Source organism: Lissotriton vulgaris, chromosome 8 (genome assembly GCF_964263255.1).
Source record: "Lissotriton vulgaris chromosome 8, aLisVul1.2, whole genome shotgun sequence".
In the NCBI taxonomy this organism is placed as follows: domain Eukaryota; kingdom Metazoa; phylum Chordata; class Amphibia; order Caudata; family Salamandridae; genus Lissotriton; species Lissotriton vulgaris.
In genome coordinates, this window is record NC_141696.1 from 635,801,264 (window position 1) to 635,823,708 (window position 22,445).

Sequence of the window (22,445 nt, forward strand, 5' to 3'; positions counted from 1 at the left end):
CTAATGCCTATCGGACTTGCATCTGCTGTGTTCCAGGATTGATTATAAACATTTTGTGGACTGAGTGGAATGAGAGGTTTTCAGGGTGATTTTTTTTTTATTTATGCAGAGAATAAGGCGGATGATGACAGGAGATTTGCCCATGTTCTTGCTGCCTTGGAAGAGAGAGGAATTAAACTAAAAGCTGAGAAATGCGAATTAGAGACATTAGTGTGGAGGGGGGCATAAGGTGTGTGACTAAGAAATGGAACATAAGGAGAAATTGATCAGGGCTATTCTCTACAGAGGGTCAATTGCAATCCTTTATGGGTTTAATGGAGTTTTATTCTCATTTTATTCCCAGATGTGTAGAAAAGATGCATAATTTGTGTGCGTTGCTAAAGAAGGGAGCGAAGTTTGTGAGGACCCAAGAGTACATGGAGAAGTTGCAACGAATAAAAGGGGACATTAGCACTTCTGTTCCCTTCAAACCATGTGGCACAAATGATCCCAGTGTCGTCATTATGACTGACGCGAGCCAGTATGGGTTTGGTGCTGTTTTGTTACGAAACAGAAATGAAGAGACAAAATTGACATTTGCTAGTCCGGTTTGACAAGCACTGAATCCTCCTATTTGTTAATTGAGGGTGAAGCGTAGACAGGTTTTTTTATTTTTAACATGTTAATGAATCCGTCACACCAAATTCCACATTGCATTACAGCTATATATCATATTCTTATTGGTTTTCAATACAACAATATGTGAGCTCAGAATTAAATCCATGTGTATCCCTCTATACTTTATTTTTGTCCTGGATAGGTAGACCAGTGGCTCCATAGCAAAAGCAAATAACAATAGGTAGAGGGGTAAGCCCTGATTCGTACCCCGCTCCACGTGGCATTGCTCCTACATTGTCTTACTCGTTCTAATTCGGGCTAATGGGCCCACGTAGAGCGGCTTGACCCATCTCAGAAAACCTTGTCCCATCTGCATTTTTTGTCGGACACTATATAAGAATTCCCACTCTGGCATATTAAATGCCTTTTCAATATCAACAGCGAAAGCCACCGCCTTTCCCCCCCACCCTGCCACTTGCTTCCTTGATCGCCAGTAGGCGTCTTATATTATGTGCGGTGTACCGGCCCAGGATTATTACAGCCTGATCTGGATGTATGAGTTCTGTCATTAACGGCTACAGTCTAATTTCCAATATCCTGCTGAGGATCTTAAAGTCTAGGTTAAGCATGAATAGTGGTCTATGTATTCCACAATCCTGCAGAGATTTACCTGGCTTGATGAGGGGGACTATCAACGCCTCTCGAGTAGTGCTAGGGAGATGGCCCTCGTCCAATGGTTCTCCAAATAGCTCTACAAATCTGGGGGTCAGGTACCCCATGTATGGTTATGGGGGCTCCCAGCACTACCGCTTCCTCTTCTCCTAGCGTAGACAGTGGTATTGCCATTAAATACTCCCTTATTACTCTCGTCTTGACACAGTCGACTGCTATAGAGGCTAGTGTAGTACTCCAGAAATCTCTGGTTTATCAGGTTGCCTAACCCATCCTTTATGTTCTTAATGTCCCCTGCAGCGATCTTCTGCCTCGTTCTAACAGCAAGAATATGCCCCACTCTCTCACTCAACTCGCAGGCCTGCTCCTTCCTTGCCAAATAATTTGCCGCTGTTTTATTAGCAATGCTTTCCGCTATTTCAGCCTTTAATACCACGATTTCCAGCAGCTGTTGATCCAGGGAGTATCCATTCTCAATTAGCCTACCCAGTTCTTCCTCTGCGGCCAAGAGGGTATTAACTTGCTGTTCTACCCTATACCTTTCTACTTTCTGTCTGAACGTTGTATAGCTAAGTGTCTCTCCCCTTACCCCTGCTTTGAATGCATCCCATGCATTGCCAGAACTGGTGCTCCCCTTGTTGATGCTCCAAAATTCTTTAATCCAGATATCCATATGCCTACAATAACCTTCATCTTTTAGGAGAGCTCTCTCGAACGTCCAGCTATATAGTTTCCTTGTTATACCACTTAAGCTAACTGACAAGATTAGGGGGTTATGGTCTGAGACCAACCGGGGCAGTTTCCTAAATTGTGAGCTTGCTATTAAAGAGTTGGAAATTAAGAAGTAGTCCAGTCTTACCATAATTCTGTGTGGAGCAGAAAAAAATGTAGCACCATCCACCAGAGGGTAGAGATTGGCCCAAGCATCAGACAGAGCATTATGCAATGCCATATCTGCCACCGCCCTGTGCACTCTCTTCTTCCTCCCGTTATACCCCTGTCTATCTTGTAGCTCAACACCAGAAGGACGGTTGATATTGAAGTCCCCGCAGCATATAACAGGTTCGGGCCAGGTTGGTAATTCTTGATCCAAGAATTCGAATATATCAGGGTCCTCTCCTGTCGAACCATACACAGAAACCAACGTAAACTTAATCCCCCTGAAGCCCACCTCAACTATAACCCACCTCCCCCATTGATCCTCTTTTTTCCTGTGGACTATACAGTCTCTACCTCTCCCTAATACAGCAACCCCACGGGTCTTTGAGCCTTGTTTTGTACATGCTAGTACGTTGAAACCCAACTGCTCCAACAAGTAGCCCTTTCCTCCCTCCACATGGGTTTCTTGTAAACAAATCAAATCTGGATTAATTGATTTAAAAAATGCTGATACTCGTAATCTCTTCTGTAGATCATTTAGACCGCAGACATTCACTGTCATAATTCGACAAGCCATTAAAAAACATCTAGGATTGGTACCAACTCTCTGTTCCATTTTTCAGATTTTTCCCTTTTTTCCCCCCACCACCAAGTGTATGAACCCTGGACCTTCATATTGTGGCTGTGTGTGCAACGTGTGCCCTGTTAACACCCCCCAACCCCCACCTCCCCCTCCCCGAACCCCACCCTCACTGCCCCTCCCCCCCTCCCCCCCCTCCCCCCTCCCCTACAGGCAAATAGGTCACCCATGACCTATGTGTGGACACTAGGGAAGCAGCTGTCGCCACCCCCTCCCTACCACTATTCACACCCCCCGAGAGAGCCCCTTACTTACTACTCCTTGTACCCCAAAGCCTCCACCATATACGCCTTTGCTTTGATTTCAGAGAAAAACATTTTAGCCTGGCCTTTTATTAACTATTTTCAACTTGGCAGGGTACAACAAATAAGCTTCTGAACCCAGGGCCTGGATGGGAGAAATCAGCTGCCTCAATCTCCATCTACGCTCGACTGTGGTATGGCAGAAATCCGGCCTAGCAAAAAAGGTAACATTGTTAAATACACGTTTAGACTCCGGTTTAGCTTTATCTAGGATAAGCTGTCTAAGTATAAAATTCCCTACGTATATCAGCAAGGCTCTAGGTCTCCCCTCCTGGGTCCCCGCTTGCCCCCTTTTAACTACAAACGGAAAACGATGGGCACTCTGAATCTCTGTTTCCCACTGCCAGGTCGCCAACTCGGGGAAAGCCCCTTTTAGGAGATTCACCACAAACATTCTGGGGTCTTCCCCTTCAAGACCTTCTGCCACCCCTAGGAGTCTAATGTTATTGCGGCGCTGTCTATTTTCGTAGTCCTCCAACTTCCAGTTGACATCTTCTGCCACTTTTTGGTGCTCTTGCTTATAAGATTTCAAGTTTCTCAGCTTGTCTTCAAGTCTGCCGGTTCTTTCCTCCACATGTGAAACTCTCTACACCACCTCATCATGCCTTTTACTCATTTTCCTTAGCCTATTCTGGATTTTCCTCGATTCCGGTCTTGCTCTCCTACTTTCCCCCCTCGCCTCAGATTGCATTTGTTTCAATGTATTAAATTACAAGTCCAGCGTGACCGGTGGCTGGGGTGTTTGTGTTGATCCTTGATCGCTAGTCAGCGGGACAGGGCCTTCTTGTTCCATAAACGATAAGGAGGTAGCGGAGTAGTCCCAGTATAACTTTTTTGTGGGGTCAGTAGTACTGCCTGTTGTAGAGGGCTTTCTTTTAGACAGGCGCTTCTTCTGCGTGCTTCTCTGAGCCGGAGAACTGCTACCTGTATCTATACCTGTGGACTCGTCTGAGCTTACTTCATCTGAGGGCACAGACTGGGACTGGGAGTCTTTATTTACAGAAAAAAATGTATCTGGGGAAGCAGCGTCATTACCAATACCAGCTTCAGCAGAGGTCTCTTCCCCCACTTTAGAGAAACCATTCGCCAAGTCCATGATTTCTGCCCAGTTTGAAGTGCTCGGGTCACCCGATAACTCCTCAGTACGTGGCACCCACAAACCTCCTTTCAATTCCATCTGGCGTTGTGACCCTGCCCCTTCTACTACTCCACCAGCACTCCCACTTTCATCGAGCCGCCCAGTGCACATAGTCTGGCTGTCTGGCAGCTCCCTGCTCCCACTTGCCTTCTTGCTTGAGGCCTTGTCCGACTTAGCTGGTTCGACGCGCATTGCCTCCGGGACTGGTTCAAGCACTTGCTCCAAACTCTGAACTGTAGCAGGCAGTGTCTCCTGCAGCTTCGCTTTCGCCGGTCCTCCCGGTTGCCTAGCAACCACTGCTCCAGCTTCGGCGTCCATGGCGGCGTTACGATCGTCTCCCTCCGTCAGGCTCCCGGCATCGTTGCTTCGTACACCACTTCCTGCAGGTACGTTGGCAAAGCTCTCTGCCACTGTGGGTTGGCGCAGGGCACTCTCTTTTAGTTTAGGCTTAATAGTTACTCCCGGTTCCTTCGGAGTAACAACGACGTCGGGGCCATTTATCTTAGTCATTGTTTTTTTGTAGCCAGCGGCCCCCTTCTGCAGACCACTTACAGGAGGGTTTTTAGGGTCCGTTTTGTTCCTCTCTCTGGAGCTCTCTCTGGGCATCGACGTCTTTCGTCCCCCCTTTTCCATCTTTCGCTTCACTCCCTTTCGTTATACGGGGAGGCATCCTTAACCAATCTCTCAATATAAGCACGGCAATACCAGCTATTTTCCCCCGTATGCGGGAATAGACTTGCTTTAAAACTCCTCTGGGACGCTTTTTGGGTAGTCTTCTGTCATTAAGAACATAAAGGATGGATTAGGCAACCTGATCTCAGATCCTGCAGGCATAAGAGAAGAGTTCAGTAAATTCTATACAGAGTTGTATGATGTGGAGGTGAAGGAGAGGCGGGGGAATTAGGGATTACTTAGGAAATCTCCAAGTGACCGAGCTAGAGGTAGCTGAAAGAGAAAATCTGCAATCCAGTATAACACCAGAAGAATTAACAACAGCCTTATCAGACCCCCCATTATCAAAGGCTGCAGGCCCAGACCAGATCCCTGTAGAATTTTACAAAACATTTTTGGGGGCCCTTAGGTTGGAGATACTGGATACGCTCATTCAAGCTCCGAGGGGGGTTTCGATTCCAGACTCCTGGGGAGGCACCAAAGTTATAGTTATTCTGAAAAAAGGTAAACCTCCCACAGCCCCTGGGTCTTATAGACCTATAGCTTTAATGAACTCCGATGTTAAGTTATACTAAAAACTTTTGGCAACAAGATTGGCAGCAGCCATTGAGAAGTTGGTCTCCTCAGTTCAACACGGTTTCATTCCGGGGAAAGGCACCTCAGAACAGCGATTACCTCTTTCGATGCCATCGAGATATGGGGCGGCCCTGTCTCAGCCCTATTTCTTGATGCAGAGAAGGCTTTTGACATGGTCGTCTGTGGGTATCTATGGGAGATATTGAAGCATTTTGGGCTTGGTGAAGGTTCTATTAGAGCGATCCAGGTTTTATATAAAGCACCAACATCTAGAATTAAGATCAACAGAGAGCTCACTTCTATGGTTCAGATAAAAAGGGGGACAAGACGGGGCTGCCCGAGCTCTCCCCTCCTCTTCGCGCTTTATATGGACCCTTATTTACGGTATCTTACTACTAACCCTAGAATTCCCCCCCCCCCCCCCCCCCCCCTGCCTGAATGGATTACAAATTAATGTGTTCGCATATGCAGATGATGTCGCTATAATTACCCCGGATCCATCAATGGCAATTGGAGAAATAGAACAAGAGGCCTTAAAATTTGGCGATATCTCAGGATACAGGCTCAATAGTAGTAAAACGCAAATAATTAAGAACTCATTCGTTAGTTGTGTGATGATATTCGTGTGGTTCCGGCAGCAGTTTATTTAGGGGTCGAAATATCGGCTAAACTGGAGACCGTGGTAGAACGGAACATGACTCCCTTATTGACAAAAGTAAGTTTGGACTTGGTCAGGATGAACAACCTTAGACTCTCGTTGGTGGGTCGCACCAACGTAATTAAAATGCTTATACTCCCCAAGTTTCTTTATCTTTTTAGAACGATACCCTTAATGTTCGAGATCTCCTGGTTTAATAAGGTGGAGTCAATTTTGAATACATTTATTTGGGCACATGGAAAGACCAGGAGGGCCTATAAATTTATGACTTTACCGAGGGCAAAGGGGGGGGTCCCAGATCTTAGATTATATTATTGGGCCTCGGCTCTTCAATATATGCAGGGTCTGATTGGTGCGAGCGGGGCAGATTTGAACATTACTGCCTTCTCAACTAAGGTATATTCCATTGTGCTGGGTCCAGAAACTGAGAATGCCTTTCTAAGTTGCGCCGACTCCTCATATTATAAACGCACTCGGTTTAAGACCGTTTTGGCTGCGCATAATATCTGGACTGCCGTATCATAAGTGTGGACTGGGGAGATTTATTAGGTACACAAGACTGTATAGGAATAAGACCCTACCACCCTCAGTTTTTGCTGATGCTACCATGGCAGAGTGGGCTAGAAAAGGAATTAAGATAGGGGATTTGATGGGCTTAGACGAGAAGATATTGCAATTTTCCGACCTTGAGGCAAAGTTTAATATTGTCAGACGGAGTTTCTTTAAATATCTGCAGGTCAGGAGTTTTCTGAGCAGGAAGAAAGGAGGGGAGGCTGGCTTCGCTAAAAATAGAATTTTGGAAGCTATAGAACGGGGAGGGGAGTGTTCTATTCGCAGTTTTTATGCTATTCTGGTAGAGTTGAAGGTGGACGATATTGGAAAGTATGAAAATAAATGGGCAGTAAAGTTAGGAATTCAGGGCCGACACTTCTTGGATTCACTGGAACTAGGATATTCAGTTCTTTGCTCAGCCCCGCTTCAATCCCAACATTATAAAACACTATACCAACTCTACTACACCCCGGCTCGTATCGCACAGTGGGGAGGAACTACAGGGGTCACTTGTCCACGCTGTAGTGAACCAGCAGCGGATAGCATACACATATTTGCTGCGTGCCCTCAATTACGAATTCTGCTGAAAGGTATGGAAGACTTTCTGGGTCGTACACTTGGGTTGGATGTGATGCTAACACCAACAGTAATTATGCTAGGGGTTAGGGGGATTGATGGTGAAGTACATCGTGAATTTTTGTTTATAGCAATGGCGGTTTATAGATTGCTGATTGCCAGAGCTTGGTTAGATAAAGTACCTCCAGTATTGCAACAGTGGATTGCCCTGCTTTTGGGGATTTTTAATTTAGAAAAAGGCATTTATGCTAGGAAGGGTAGAAGGGCAAGGAGGTTGGGAAGGAAAATATGGGAACCAGTTCACCAATGGAAACAGAGGACAAGTGAAAGTCATAATTGATTTATTCCCCTAAGATATGTTTTGCTTTGGTAGGCTGTGGCAATTTGATGTATAGGGTTTCCTTTGTGTGTTTTTTTTTTCTTCTCTTTGTGTTTCCGTAAATTGTATTGTAGGTAATGTACTGCTCTTGTTCAATATTTGATTGCTATATGTACTTAGGTAGCTTATCTATTTATTAGTACTCTGTGTGTTGCTATGTGTGCCTACGAAAATTCAATAAAAATATATTTTTTTTAAAGAAATCTCTGGTTTATCGCCTCCTGTCGGTATAATATATTCTCTCCTGTGTCCCCAATTTCTAGTTTCTTGTTCTCTCTTCGAGCCTGGTTAGCCAGCCAGGCTAATAGAGTCCTTGCCCTATCTCTTTCTGCATGAGTGCGCTCCATGTACTTTTTGTAGTCGAAGCATCACAATTGCTCCATATTCTTGGCTACCTCCTCCTAAGCATATAGGAGGGCCTGACCAAGCTCAGGGTGTCCTGGTCGTTGTTGTTCTAATTTAATCCCACAGTGGTTGCCATTCAGTGGCCCCTAAGAACTGGCTTAAAGGTGTCCGACTCCGTAAACCTAGATGAAGTTGTGTTTGCATTCTCAGCAAAATAATCCCTCATATACCCCTAGTTTCCCCAATGAACACCTGATCTTCTAAAGCTTCCATTTTAAGATGCCAGGTAGGTGTCTGTTGATGCTGATTTCCCCAGCAAATGTGAAGGAGGGCTGGATTATGGTCCGAGAGCGTGTGCGTAAAGTATTCTACCGCAAGCGTCTGGGTGTGAATGTCCGTGGAGCACAGGAAGGTGTCCAGCCTAAGATGGAGGTCATGGACTGGCGAGTAGGAAAAAAAGTCCCTACCCTCAGGGTTTAAGCATCTCCAGGTATCTATTAGGCCCCATTTATCCTGCCATTCCTTAAATGCTTGTGCCGTTGTGTGGGCTGGTGCACCCCAAAGTGGGGAATGGGAGTGATCCCTCCGGAGATCAGCTATGCAGTTAGTCACCTCCGATGACTACTGAATAGGGGAGGTATGTCGCCAGTGTGAGATAGCTCAACTAGGAACAACCCCTGCTCTGTATTGGGGTTGTATATTCTTACTATGGCTATGTCCCTTCCATCCAGCCTTCCCTTGACTGCCACATAACGCCCATTCAGGTCTATCATTTCTCCAGTTCTTTGGAATGGGATCCCGCTCCAATCCAAATCTGAAGAACCGCCCCCTCTCCTGCCAGCAATTGGGTCTCCTGTAGGAGGGATATGTTAATCCCACGTCTATTTAAATAGGAAAATATTTTGTATTGTTTGGCAATAGTATGCTTGCCTCTGATATTCCATGGAATAATCTTATAAGAAAGATGGTCAGCCATTGGCGAAGGTGCTATAGAGATCGGAGGAATCACCACCCACGTACCATCTTTTTTGTATTCATACGAGAGCACAACATCCCCCTCCTCCTGTATCATGCCATGGCCCATGATGCCTGCAAATCCACATTTCTCAACTTTAAACAAACCCAACTCCCCCTTCCCAGCAGAACCCACTCCTCCAAACAAAAACAAACACTTTAAGCATCATTAACACTTAGGGTAGCGTGGAATACCTTCACTGAGATGTCCAATTCTTCAGCCCAGTCGGTCTTCCTGCACCCCCCCCCCCCTCCCCCCCATTTCTCCTCGGTGATTTGTGTCAATTATATTCTTTCCTTTCCCTGATTATGCTCCCCCATTTCCCCTCCAGTTTCACTTCGAAGCACCCCAGTGGATCACATTCTGTCCCTCGGGTCCCAAGTCACACTTTATTCTTGCGAGGTTAGGATGGTTCCAGGTTATTTCATCTGCCATTCTACGGGTGACGACCGGGATATCCTGACTGGTCCCCATGGAGCAACCAGATTACGAGAGCTCTAGCGACTACAGAGCTAATTCCATCAGCATTAGCATGGACTTCCATTTCCTATATAATATGGAAAAAGACCATAAATAAACAAATGCAATTAGGCGTCATTTCGGCTAGACCAGGCCTCATTAAAAACAACCACTATCCTAGCCCGTTAAACTCCTCGTATCTGGAATCCAAACCCCAGTCTGATATCTCTGCCTCCCTTAACCGTAAAACTCAAAGAGATCATGCGAATGCTGGCTTTACAAATAGTAGACTTCAACGGAGCATGGGCAAACCAGAAAAACTGAGTAACATGTAGACTATGCAACTACAAAAATGAATCATGGTTGCACCTCCTGTGCTGTTACCCAACCAAGGCAGGTGAAAGGAGAATTTTACTCGCGGAGCTTTTACTGAGAAATGGAGCATGCACCTGACTGGGGGCTTCGGCGATAGGGTTTTCACACAAGGATGCCTCCACCTTGGCCCATTGTGGGAGATTCGTACTCCGACTTAGAGGCGCCCTCGCCCTGGACCTCGGCATCACCCCCACAGAATCCAGAAATTCATGACTGACTTTATAAAGACACAGGGAGGTAAACAAATCATGCCACAGCCCTGATCTTCAATGGGCCTGAATAATACAAAAGCAAGCACGTAGCAGGATTCTACAGCAATTATAGAACACTAGTATTTACTCCCAAATGAAGTTTATCCGCAACGGGACCCTTCAATTGCATTCTATTTGTCAGTTTTTTAAAGATTTTAAATGAAGCGGGTCTTTCCCAGCCATTCCTAAAAAAAATTATAATCTGCTGCTTTTTAAAAATGTACACACGCTAGCTACAGATCTTAGGATTTCATAAAGGACAAACTGCACAATGCATATGCACTTTAACAGCAAACCTAAAAACTTTTAACGGTCTTCAGAGTATCTGGTTTCAAATTTTATTGGTAATTTAAACGTGTTTCGGCCGGTTTTTAGAACTACCTGTATGCAATGGTTTTAATTAACTTATGCAAATTAAAATTACTTATTTGCTTATTCTATTTTAGTTGCATGTTATTTTGTTGACACTAAAGGGGTAGATTTTTGTTTTAGCATTAAAGGGGGGAAGGAGTGTTGGGTTCTATGTTATATTACATTGTTTGTGATGGATTGTGTTCTTAGTCTGAGCATTTGTAATGTTTTAGAACACTGGGAGGCCGTTGCCGATTCGGAGTACAGTCTCTGGTTGTGTACATAAATGCTGAATAAACACAATCAGCATTATCTTGGTATCTCACTCTCTGCATGCCCTGCAGAATATTCAAGTGGCTACCCACCAAACATCAGGAAAACGGTGACTCAGGCCCGCATCACTTCCAAACTCTTGGGAAGACTCCAAACGATCCAAAACGCAACAGCCAAATTCATCCTCAACCTGCCCAAGAGAACCCACATCACCGGAGAGGCCTCCACTGGCTCCCGGCCAGAAAAGATACCAATTAATATTACTGTCCCACGTCTACAAAGCCAAGAAACCGTCCGGTGTATGCCGCGCTTTATAAGTAATTTGTACACTACATTACATTACTACAAAGCCCTCCATGGTTAAGGACCTGTCTACATGAACCACAGCCTGAACTTCCACCTACCATCCATTAACCTCTGCTCTCCTCCCCTTGCCCAGATACCTTGAATCCAACACTGACGCACCGGAGGATGCTCCTTCTTCCACCTCACAGATAAATTCTGGAACACCCTTTCCCTCCACCTCTGTAAGTTGGTTGCTGACAGACTTCAGGAAGGGACACAAGACCTGCCTCCAACTAAGACCCGCAGCACATCAGCTGGATACCCTCACGGGTGATAAGCTGCGCTCTAGAAATGCTGTTTGATATCTTGTACCTTTACATATACCTTATATACCTTATGTACCAGGGAGTAAAACAAGTATTCTCTTCTGGTGTGGAGTCTGTCGTAGATCCGAGAAGTTCTATTGCTGTATCCATCTTTGAGATTTAGAGGCTAATGCTATGGGCTGCAGTCCACCCACCGGGGATTGAGGCTTATCAGCATTGTAGTCTGATACCATATTAAAGTCGCCCCCATATACTCTGTGCAGAAACATGTTGTAAGCATAATGGATTTAGAGTTTCGAGAACGGCAGCCTAACACACATTTGGTGCATGGATACTTGCTAGTATCCAATCTATGCCATCTAATGTTCCCTTGAGTATCATTTATCCGCCCGTAGCTTCCATGTGAGAGGCATTAAATTACACAGGGCTCACCTGACTCGTAAAGTGCCTCTAGAGAAGGTCGAATAAGTGATGAATAAATTGGCCATGCCGTTTTTCCCTCTGGTTAACTCCTGAAGATGAGGAAGGATTGCGCTGGCACTGATTGTGCAAGTGTCTCCAAGGGCACAGACGAATGTGCGCTGGGCTAGCCAGCAAAACTATGGTCAATAAAGTTTTCAACAAAGTCTTTTCTCTTTTTAACTTTTCATAAGTATTTTATTCATACTCATAAAGATTATTTTTTGCAAATGTTGGTGATTTGTTCAACCAAAAACCATGTATTTCCAACTTGGTTATCAACAATCATTTTTTGCATCCGACTTATTTTTCAAATATATTCCAAATACATTCCAATGCATTTTGGCCGAGGGGTCTTCATCAGGGAAATCTGTGAAACAAAGGATGTATCTATCACTATTTTGCATGTTCAAATATTATTCAATAAACGGTATAATATAAACTATGAAATTATGTTAATGGAAAGAATCATACTTGTATTTAACTTAAACGGAAACATAAATGTGATAACAACTAAACAGTCACTGAAGTGTTAACTAACTTCCCCTCGATATCCTATCATAGCACGTTACTCTTTTGTAAAATGTGACCCTAAGCCGATATATGTTATTCGCTGAAATGTACAATTATCTCTGCGGGTTGCCTATCTAGTACGGCGGTCTGATAGCCTTCTGTTAACTGGAACCGGCTATGTGCTTACCAGAATCGGCATATGTGCAATGTCAGCTATTGCTGCGTTTACTTCTAAAAACGCCCAGGTTGAATGTTTGTTACGCTCGCGCTTTAACAAAACATAGTGGTAAAGATTTAACGCTCAAAGAAGGTGCTTACCGGAGTTACAATGTTCTAGTAGTTCAAACACGCTGCCTGAATTGTTGCTCCCACCGCGACGATGTCGGCGTGTGACGCGTTTGGGGTATGCTTACACAAGACTTGCGCGCGCCTATATTAAAGGGCCAGGCTGCTAAGATTTAAATGGCCAGGCTAATACAATTTAAAGGTGCTATACAAAATACTGTGTTAAACCATTGTAGGGGGGCGTCACATGGGGACACCTAATTAAACATGCAGTGAGGCTACTCATAATGTTTATCTGACGATCATTACCTTTGATAACATATATGTGATATCGGTATGACGCACAGCACAAAACATGAATTAATGCATAGTGAAAGAACAGATCATAAGTAACAACTAAATTCTGTCCGTTCATTAATCCCATGAGGGCGTAAAGTCTGTAAGTGGTATATCCAGTGGTTCTCACGTTTTAACAAAGCTTTTCTGTTGTCTGTTTCTTCATTTTTTTCCACTACTTCCAATATGCAAGCTTTAATTTGGTTGATTTGATGATTATGCTCAACAAAGTGGGTAGCTACGGCTGATTTTAACGCTTTGGTTCTTATGTTACTTTTATGTTCGGTTAACCTTGTTTTGAATTTGCGTTCTGTCTGTCCAACATAGGCTTTACCGCATGGACATTTCATCATGTAAACAATGTTTTTGGTGTCACACGTACCATTAACTTGTAACTTGATTTTATTCCCTCTCATAGGGTGGGTGATGGTGTTACCTCCCATGATATTATTGCAATTGCTGCAGTTTTTACATGGGATGGTGCCTCTGAATTTCAAGTTAGGTTTCGTTACTGTAGCTTTCTTGATAATTTCTCCTACGTTTTTTGCTCTAGAGAATGCGAATAATGGTTCATCAATGAAAATGTTGTTAAAATCTGGTTCCGTCTGTAGTATTCGCCAATGTTTTTTAATGATTTTCTTGAACTGTGGACTAACTGTGGAGAATTTGCTTACACATGTTGTTTTATTTACCTTTTTGGTTTTTGGGGTGGAAAATAGTGTTTTTCTCTCTTTTAATTGAGCTCTTTCTAGAGCCGCGTTTAACACCTCATTTGGATATCCTCTTTTTTTGAATTTGTTTAACATGATTTGAGATTGCGCCTTTGATTCTTCGGGGTCTGAGACAATTCTTTTCACACGGAGGAGTTGTGAATATGGTAAATGTTGTTTAAGAGGAGTAGGGTGGAAGCTCTGATAAGTTAATAGATTATTGTGATCTGTAGTTTTGGTGTAAAGTGTGGTTTCAAACTTGTCGCCTGTTTTTTTGATGGTTACATCTAGATAATTAATTTGGCTGTCATGGATTTCATGGGTAAACTGTATCCGTTGATCTATGAGATTTAGTTGTTGAATATTGGAGATCAGGCTTTCTCTCGTATCGTTCCACAATATGAAAATATCGTCGATATATCGTAGATATAGACGTAGCCCTTGTTGCCATTGTTCCTTTTGTAGGATGTGGTTATTCTCATATTGATGCATGAAAATGTTAGCGTACGAAGGGGCTGCCGGATTTCCCATAGCAGTTCCAGACTTTTGTAAGTACCATTTATCCTCCCATCTGAAGTAACTATGCATCAAGGTAAAGTTGAGTAATTCCAACAAAAATACTTTCATGTTTTCTTCATATTCCATATGAAGCAATGCTTCTTCTATTGCTTCTAACCCCATCATGTGGGGTATAGAAGTGTATAGAGCTTGGACGTCAATTGTACACATGATTATATCTTCATCAGGTTCAAGATTTAGGTTATCAAGTTTAATCAAAAAGTCAGTGGTGTCTTTAATGTAAGAGTTCATGGTGATAACGTAGGGTTGAAGGTACTTATCAATCAGTTTGCCCACTGGTTCCTGGATGCTCCATCGAATCATCGAATATACCACAACCAAATCAAAAGACCAACAAGTGAAACAACTCTTGTATTTATCACGCAAAATCATCAACCAGCGGTTACACGCCAGCACAATGATCAGATATCACAAGGCGTCAAGAATCCCAAGGGGACTGAGAATATTATTGAAACCATCCCTTTGCAAAAACTCCAAGAAATTCACTGATAAATGGTACGCGATTCTTAATAAGTATTTCTTAGACCTAATTCTGCATTTTATTGAAGAACTGTCTCAAATCCTGGAAGAATTAGAGAAAGACATAGTCACAGTTAAAGAAGAACTAGGAAAAACGATGACACCCGAAGAACTGAACAAAATATTAGATGATATCAAGACTCAATTGGCAAAACATTCTGAAGAAGTTAATGAAAGAAAACTGCGTAAATACCGTCGAGATACCATCGACTATAAACTGGGCGAAGTATACAATTGGGCTGAAGTATACGCAAGAAAAAGACAAAGCCGCCCATATACACAACAGACGGACACATCCTCTTCAGACACTGACGGTACGTCAGATACATCTAGAAAAAGACCCACAGTACCTACACCTACAGCCAGTTCAAGTACAGTCGTTCAGCCTTTTTTAGGAGTAGGTCCCAATGCAGGAGACGACCCAGGAGGTCAAGAAGAAAACTCAGAACAAGAGAAGGAGAAAGATCCTCCACCAACTCGGAATGTAACGACTAAGAAGGACAAGAAGAAGAACCGATAGACAACTTGGTAATCAACATTTCAGATGTTAACCTCACTAAACTGCAAATTAAAACTCTCCAAAAAGGGACATCGTTTGTGGCCACCGCACACACTAACCATCTAGAAGTTAACATCAGCCTGTTCAAACTCATGAGGAAGTTAAGACTTCAACACTTTTTCACTAACATCATAGAACACCAAGACACTAAAGAAGATTCCCTTAAAGGCCTCACCACCGCAAGTACTTATATGGCCCCTATCAGCCATAAGACACTGGATTTGTTTGAGCAATTAGTCAAACAGGATCTAAATAAAATCAATTACCGAAAACAAACTAAGACCAAGAATCTCACTCAAAAAGAATATGCTATCCTCAAAACCATAGCAAACAATCCTACGATTATTTGCCAAAGAGCGGACAAGGGTGGCGCTCTTGTCATCATGAACAAGGACTATTATAACTCACAAGCTTCATTGCATCTACAAGATGAGAACACGTATATGGAACTCAATTCCAACCCCACGAAAGAAATACAAGCAGTACTTCAGACTATCATCACAGAAGGCATAACAAAAGGATGTGTAGATGACAAAATGAAAAAATACCTCACTACTGATTATCCCAAAACACCAAAATTCTATTTGACACCAAAAATCCCCGAAGATCCCATCAAACCTCATTGTCGTCCCATAGTTTCTACTTGTGGGAGCATCCAGGAACCAGTGTGCAAACTGATTGATAAGTACCTTCAACCCTACGTTATCACCATGAACTCTTACATTAAAGACACCACTGACTTTTTGATTAAACTTGATAACCTAAATCTTGAACCTGATGAAGATATAATCATGTGTACAATTGACGTCCAAGCTCTATACACTTCTATACCCCACATGATGGAGTTAGAAGCAATAGAAGAAGCATTGCTTCATATGGAATATGAAGAAAACATGAAAGTATTTTTGTTGGAATTACTCAACTTTACCTTGATGCATAGTTACTTCAGATGGGAGGATAAATGGTACTTACAAAAGTCTGGAACTGCTATGGGAAATCCGGCAGCCCCTTCGTACGCTAACATTTTCATGCATCAATATGAGAATAACCACATCCTACAAAAGGAACAATGGCAACAAGGGTTACGTCTATATCTACGATATATCGACGATATTTTCATATTGTGGAACGATAAGAGAGAAAGCCTGATCTCCAATATTCAACAACTAAATCTCATAGATCAACGGATACAGTTTACCCATGAAATCCATGACAGCCAAATTAATTATCTAGATGTAACCATCAAAAAAACAGGCGACCGGTTTGAAACCACACTTTACACCAAAACTACAGATCGCAATAATCTACTAACTTATCAGAGCTTCCACCCTACTCCTCTTAAACAACATTTACCATATTCACAACTCCTCCGTGTGAAAAGAATTGTCTCAGACCCCGAAGAATCAAAGGCGCAATCTCAAATCATGTTAAACAAATTCAAAAAAAGAGGATATCCAAATGAGGTGTTAAACGCGGCTCTAGAAAGAGCTCAATTAAAAGACAGAAAAACACTACTTTCCACGCCAAAAACCAAAAAGGTAAATAAAACATGTGTAAGCAAATTCTCCACAGTTAGTCCACAATTCAAGAAAATCATTAAAAAACATTGGCGAATACTACAGACGGAACCAGATTTTAACAACATTTTCATTGATGAACCATTATTCGCATTCTCTAGAGCAAAAAACGTAGGAGAAATTATCAAGAAAGCTACAGTAACGAAACCTAACTTGAAATTCAGAGGCACCATCCCATGTAAAAACTGCAGCAATTGCAATAATATCATGGAAGGTAACACCATCACCCACCCTATGAGAGGGAATAAAATCAAGTTACAAGTTAATGGTACGTGTGACACCAAAAACATTGTTTACATGATGAAATGCCCATGATGTAAAGCCTATGTTGGACAGACAGAACGCAAATTCAAAACAAGGTTAACCGAACATAAAAGTAACATAAGAACCAAAGCGTTAAAATCAGCCGTAGCTACCCACTTTGTTGAGCATAATCATCAAATCAACCAAATTAAAGCTTGCATATTGGAAGTAGTGGAAAAAAATGAAGAAACAGACAACAGAAAAGCTTTGTTAAAATGTGAGAACCACTGGATATACCACTTACAGACTTTACGCCCTCATGGGATTAATGAATGGACAGAATTTAGTTGTTACTTATGATCTGTTCTTTCACTATGCATTAATTCATGTTTTGTGCTGTGCGTCATACCGATATCACATATGTTATCAAAGGTAATGATCGTCAGATAAACATTATGAGTAGCCTCACTGCATGTTTAATTAGGTGTCCCAATGTGACGCCCCCCTACAATGGTTTAAAACAGTATCTTGTATAGCCCCTTTAAATTGTATTAGCCTGGCCCTTTAAATCTTAGCAGCCTGGCCCTTTAATATAGGCGCGTGTAAGTCTTGTGTAAGCATACCCCAAACGCGTCACACGCCGACATCGCCGCTGTGACAGCAACAATTCAGGCAGCGTGTTTGAACTACTAGAACATTGTAACTCCGGTAAGCACCTTCTTTGAGCGTTAAATCTTTACCGCTATGTTTTGTTAAAGCGCGAGCGTAACAAACATTCAACCTGGGCGTTTTTAGAAGTAAACGCAGCAATAGCTGACATTGCACATATGCCGATTCCGGCAAGCACATAGCCGGTTCCACGTAACGGAAGGCTATCAGACCGCCGTACTAGATAGGCGACCCGCATGGATAATTGTACATTTCAGCGCGTAACATATATCGGCTTAGGGTCACATTTTACAAAAGAGTAACGTGCTATGATAGGATATCGAGGGGAAGTTACACTTCAGTGACTGTTTAGTTGTTATCACATTTATGTTTCCGTTTAGGTTTAAGTTAAATACAAGTATGATTCTTTCCATTAACATAATTTCATAGTTCATATTATACCGTTTATTGAATAATATTTGAACATGCAAAATAGTGATAGATACATCCTTTGTTTCACAGATTTCCCTGATGAAGGCCCCTCGGCCGAAATGCATTGGAATGTATTTGGAATATATTTGAAAAATAAGTCGGATGCAAAAATTGATTGTTGATAACCAAGTTGGAAATACATGGTTTTTGGTTTAACAAATCACCAACATTTGCAAAAAATAATCTTTGAGTATGAATAAAATACTTATGAAAAGTTAAAAAGAGAAAAGTCAAGTCAAGTCAAATAATTTATATAGCGCGCTACAAACCCAGAGGGTCTCAAGGCGCTTGAAGAAGAGTGGGGGATTACTTGTCGAATATCCAAGTTTTAAGTTGCTTTCTGAATGCTAGGTGGTTCTGAGTGAGGCGAAGGTGAGTGGGAAGTGAGTTCCAGGAAAAGAAAAGACTTTGTTGAAAACTTTATTGACCATAGTTTTGCTGGCTAGCCCAGCGCACATTCGTCTGTGCCCTTGGAGACACTTGCACAATCAGTGCCAGCGCAAACCTTCCTCATTATCTATACTCCCGAGCGGGGAGTAATCCAAAGGAGCACGACACACGCCCTAAACTACTTTATATCAGTGCAGTGCACGGCCACCATCCATAATTGTTTAACTCCTGAAGATGTCATGTGTTCCTTGAAGGACCTCCTTCTCGGAAAGGAATGAACACAATATCTTTCACACGCAATTCCAGCCCTCAAACGTTTCATGTAATCCATTGATATCCCCCTGCCTCACTTTTAGTTCTGATAAGGGTTCACAGGTCATGTGGAACACTGCTCCTTGCACACAGATCCTCTCTTCAGTCCATTAGGGTTTTGAATAATTATGACCTAAAATCACAAATTTAGCAATTTTGTGTACATGTTTATTCATATCGGTTATCGTACAAGCATTCAAGAGCCCAATAAAACTTCCCTTCCTGGCCAATAGTTTAGTACTTACCCGGCCACCAAAACAAAAAAAATCCAATTAACAAAATATATTATATCTATTTGGAGCATTGTATCACTAAGTGCTAGGGGATGGCCACCTTAATGGCTCTGCAGCTACGGCTCCGTGTGCTCCACTACAATGCATGCTACTATAATATTATGTACAGTCGGCAACAAGGTTTGGGGTGGTTCCAAATTCGTACCATGATGTGGAACCTCAACATGGACGTCTCCCTGCATTGTGATATATAGGGTACTTCAGTGCAAGAAGGAAAGCGGTGAAGTTTGCTCGTAAACACGAATATGATCATCTGCCAACAACTTCACTCACTGAAAGTGGAAAGAAAAGGAAAGGTCCGGTGAAGTTAATAGGTAAATTCAAAGGATATTATCGGCAGTCATTGGTGTAATTTGGCTAGATTTTTTTTACTCTTAGAGGAGGAATCAGTTGCATTTGATCGGTCCTTGGAAAGCATGTGCAGATATTGATATTCAAAGACTTGCACTTGTTTGTTCACTACTTGTTCCCTAGGTGGTTTGTTTCTGATGTGACGCCGTACTAGTGATTTTCCTTTTTTTCCTTTTTTTATTGTAGTTTGTTGGGAGATGGTTTTAGTTAGTCATCTGCCCGGCCCAGGACTCTAAGCTTTTTCCACAGAAAGAAGCTTTGTAGGGTGACCATCATAAGTATTAGAAATTAACTAATCGTTTTAAAGTTTCAGGCATGGTCCCTCCGATTCCTCCTGGAGGCCAGCCACCCTGGCCTGACCTGCTTTCCGTGTATTCTGCACGGGTCTGCAGTTGCGTAACTTTCTTAAGTTGTTCCTCAACAGTTTTCATTGATTCGCAAGTGCAGGTGAATTTGTTAGGGGGCAGTTTGATTAAGCAACATTTTGGCATTGAGGATTTATGATCTTCTCATGAGAGATTAATGTTGATGGCAACATTGTCAGTTTTCGCTTCTAGGGTGCCCTCCATATCCATTATTGCTCAATAGTAGATTTGACTACGGCTGGTTGCGTGTTCCTCCAGCTTTGATTCTTCTGCTTGTAATGAGGCACATGCCCTTTCAGACGCCATCTTGGAGCTTGTTGTAGGGTCAATATTTTTTTTAAAGTTTTTTAGTTTTTCGCAATCAAGTAGAGACATTGTAATACCCAGCCCATGGGTGGTGGTAACCATTTCAACAGCATTGACGTGAGGGGTCGGGCAATAACAATGAGAATGTTGACAGTTACAGCAATCAAAGCATAGCATGTAAAGGCAGGGCAGGCAGAAGTACAGCAATAGAGACATGTGGCGCATTCAAGGGTACATAGCAGCATGAATGATGTATTTCAACTGCAATGTGGGAGGCTAATCCTGGGAGTCATTGTCAATATTCGGCATCTAGTCCCTGAGGGGTTGCCAATTATCTCTCGTCCTGGAGGTGCGGAGCTGTAGCATGGCATATACTTCACTAGTGTAGTCACAATAAATCCTACAACCAATGCAGGCCTTAACAGTTGGACGTATCCCACTGCCCCAATGTACTGCTGTCTTTCACTTGGCCAGCAAAAGTGCATTTGCACTGTATCTGCAAACAGATTTGGGGATATCTGATACTTGTTTGAAAAGTGGCAAAAGGGGGCCAGAACACAGTTCAATATCCATCAGTAAGGAGAGGTGCTCAAATACCTCACCCCAGTAGGTTCCTATATTAGGGCAAGTCCACATGAGAGGAGCAAAATCAGCATCAGATGCGCTGCACTCAGGACAGTTTGGGAACTTTGTGGGATCTATTTTAGCTGGTGGTGACATATGCTCTATGTAGGAATTAGAAGTGGAGTATTGTTATAGTGTTCTTGGAAACACTTTGTGTCAGGGATTTTGGTTCTACCATTGCACAGGTGCGTTAAAATTCTGTAGCTCTTATGTTCAAATCTATGGGGGCCCCACTGTTCTTACATAGCCATATCTTGCTGTGTTGTCTTCCTTGTCAAAAAGTATGTACTATCATTAGGAGGGGAGCAGTCACAATAGGAAGAGCAATCTTGGAAGTCCCTGAAGAATTTCGTGGTCTGCCACCCAAAAGATAATGTCCTCTGTTTCTGTGGAGCTAGAGAGCAAAATACCATTAAATAGGCCAGTTTCTTGTAGGTTCCTTTTTAGGTCTCGCTGAGTCCGCGCGCATGCGCTGCTCGGAGAGCATTTAGAAGCTGCTTTGGGAAATGCTCCCAAAGCGCAACCAGCTTGCTAGAACGCGCAACAAGCTTGCACGCATCCTTTAATTGTTCTAGTGCGTCATCGCGATCACTTTTGCTTTCACAGCATCGTGATCGCGATGACTTTCGTGGCAAATGCTTGTTAAGGTGTGTGGTGGGATCTGCGAATAATCCTGAGGCAGCGCACGGCGAGCTTTAACATGCAGTAATCGCCTGCTGAACTGCCGCCCGACCTCTCCCACAGGCACAGGACAACCCTCCGTTTGCAGAACCCCCTCATTGTCTTTAAAATTAGCACCTTAATTACCGCTTCTAAAAGAAAAGCAGGTGCTAATTACCGGCTCAGAACTCACTCAGGACAGGCTTTGCAGCTTAAACTCTGCAGTTGCCAGTCTTTGCCCGCACATTTCCTTTCACTGCGTCAAACACCTCTGCTACGGCAGCCTGCCATGCGTCGAGTGTGGGGGAAGATACACCGAAGCAGAAGGGATTGTAATTGGTCCTTTCAACACGGAGACCCTCGTTACTAGCTGGACCACAGATGCCATTAAGCAGTTTATCCAAGAGCCCGTTGTATAAACATTCACTCCACCATACCCTGCAAATGCTTGTTTTTCATGCGTTGTTCTCCGATGAGTGGATGTCAAATACTGCATCGAATGCTGTTTATCGAGCCACCGCGATCGCTATAAAGATGTTGTATGCGTCACGGTCTGCTTGTTTTTCGTCTAAAATACAACCATGCGATTCTCCCCCTGAAGCAGTTTAAGCCCCCAGACATGGTACCTTGGGCAGTATGGCATAAAGTGAGCATTGGAGATGCCGGATCACAGAACCTCTCTAACTGGCGCTATTTCCAGTCACTTATAGTAAATTAAGGCAGAGCTTAGTGTAAACCCCTTTAACATAGTCTTGTGAAAGCAGCATTCAAGAGGTGCTAATGTATGGAAAGGTTTGTGCGTCTGTGTTATGTTCTGGTTTCTAGTGGCGGAGATGTGCGCCATTGTTTTTGTGTGATGTGTTTATGCTGCTTTGTTGCAGTGTTGCACTGTGATTGTGGAGT

At 43.0% G+C, this 22,445-nt stretch overlaps 1 protein-coding gene across 1 annotated transcript in view; it reads left to right on the forward strand.

Moving 5' to 3' along the window:
* POLA1 (DNA polymerase alpha 1, catalytic subunit) overlaps window positions 1-22,445 on the forward strand; it is a 2,033,948-nt gene that overhangs the window by 1,050,521 nt on the left and 960,982 nt on the right. The window lies entirely within an intron of this gene.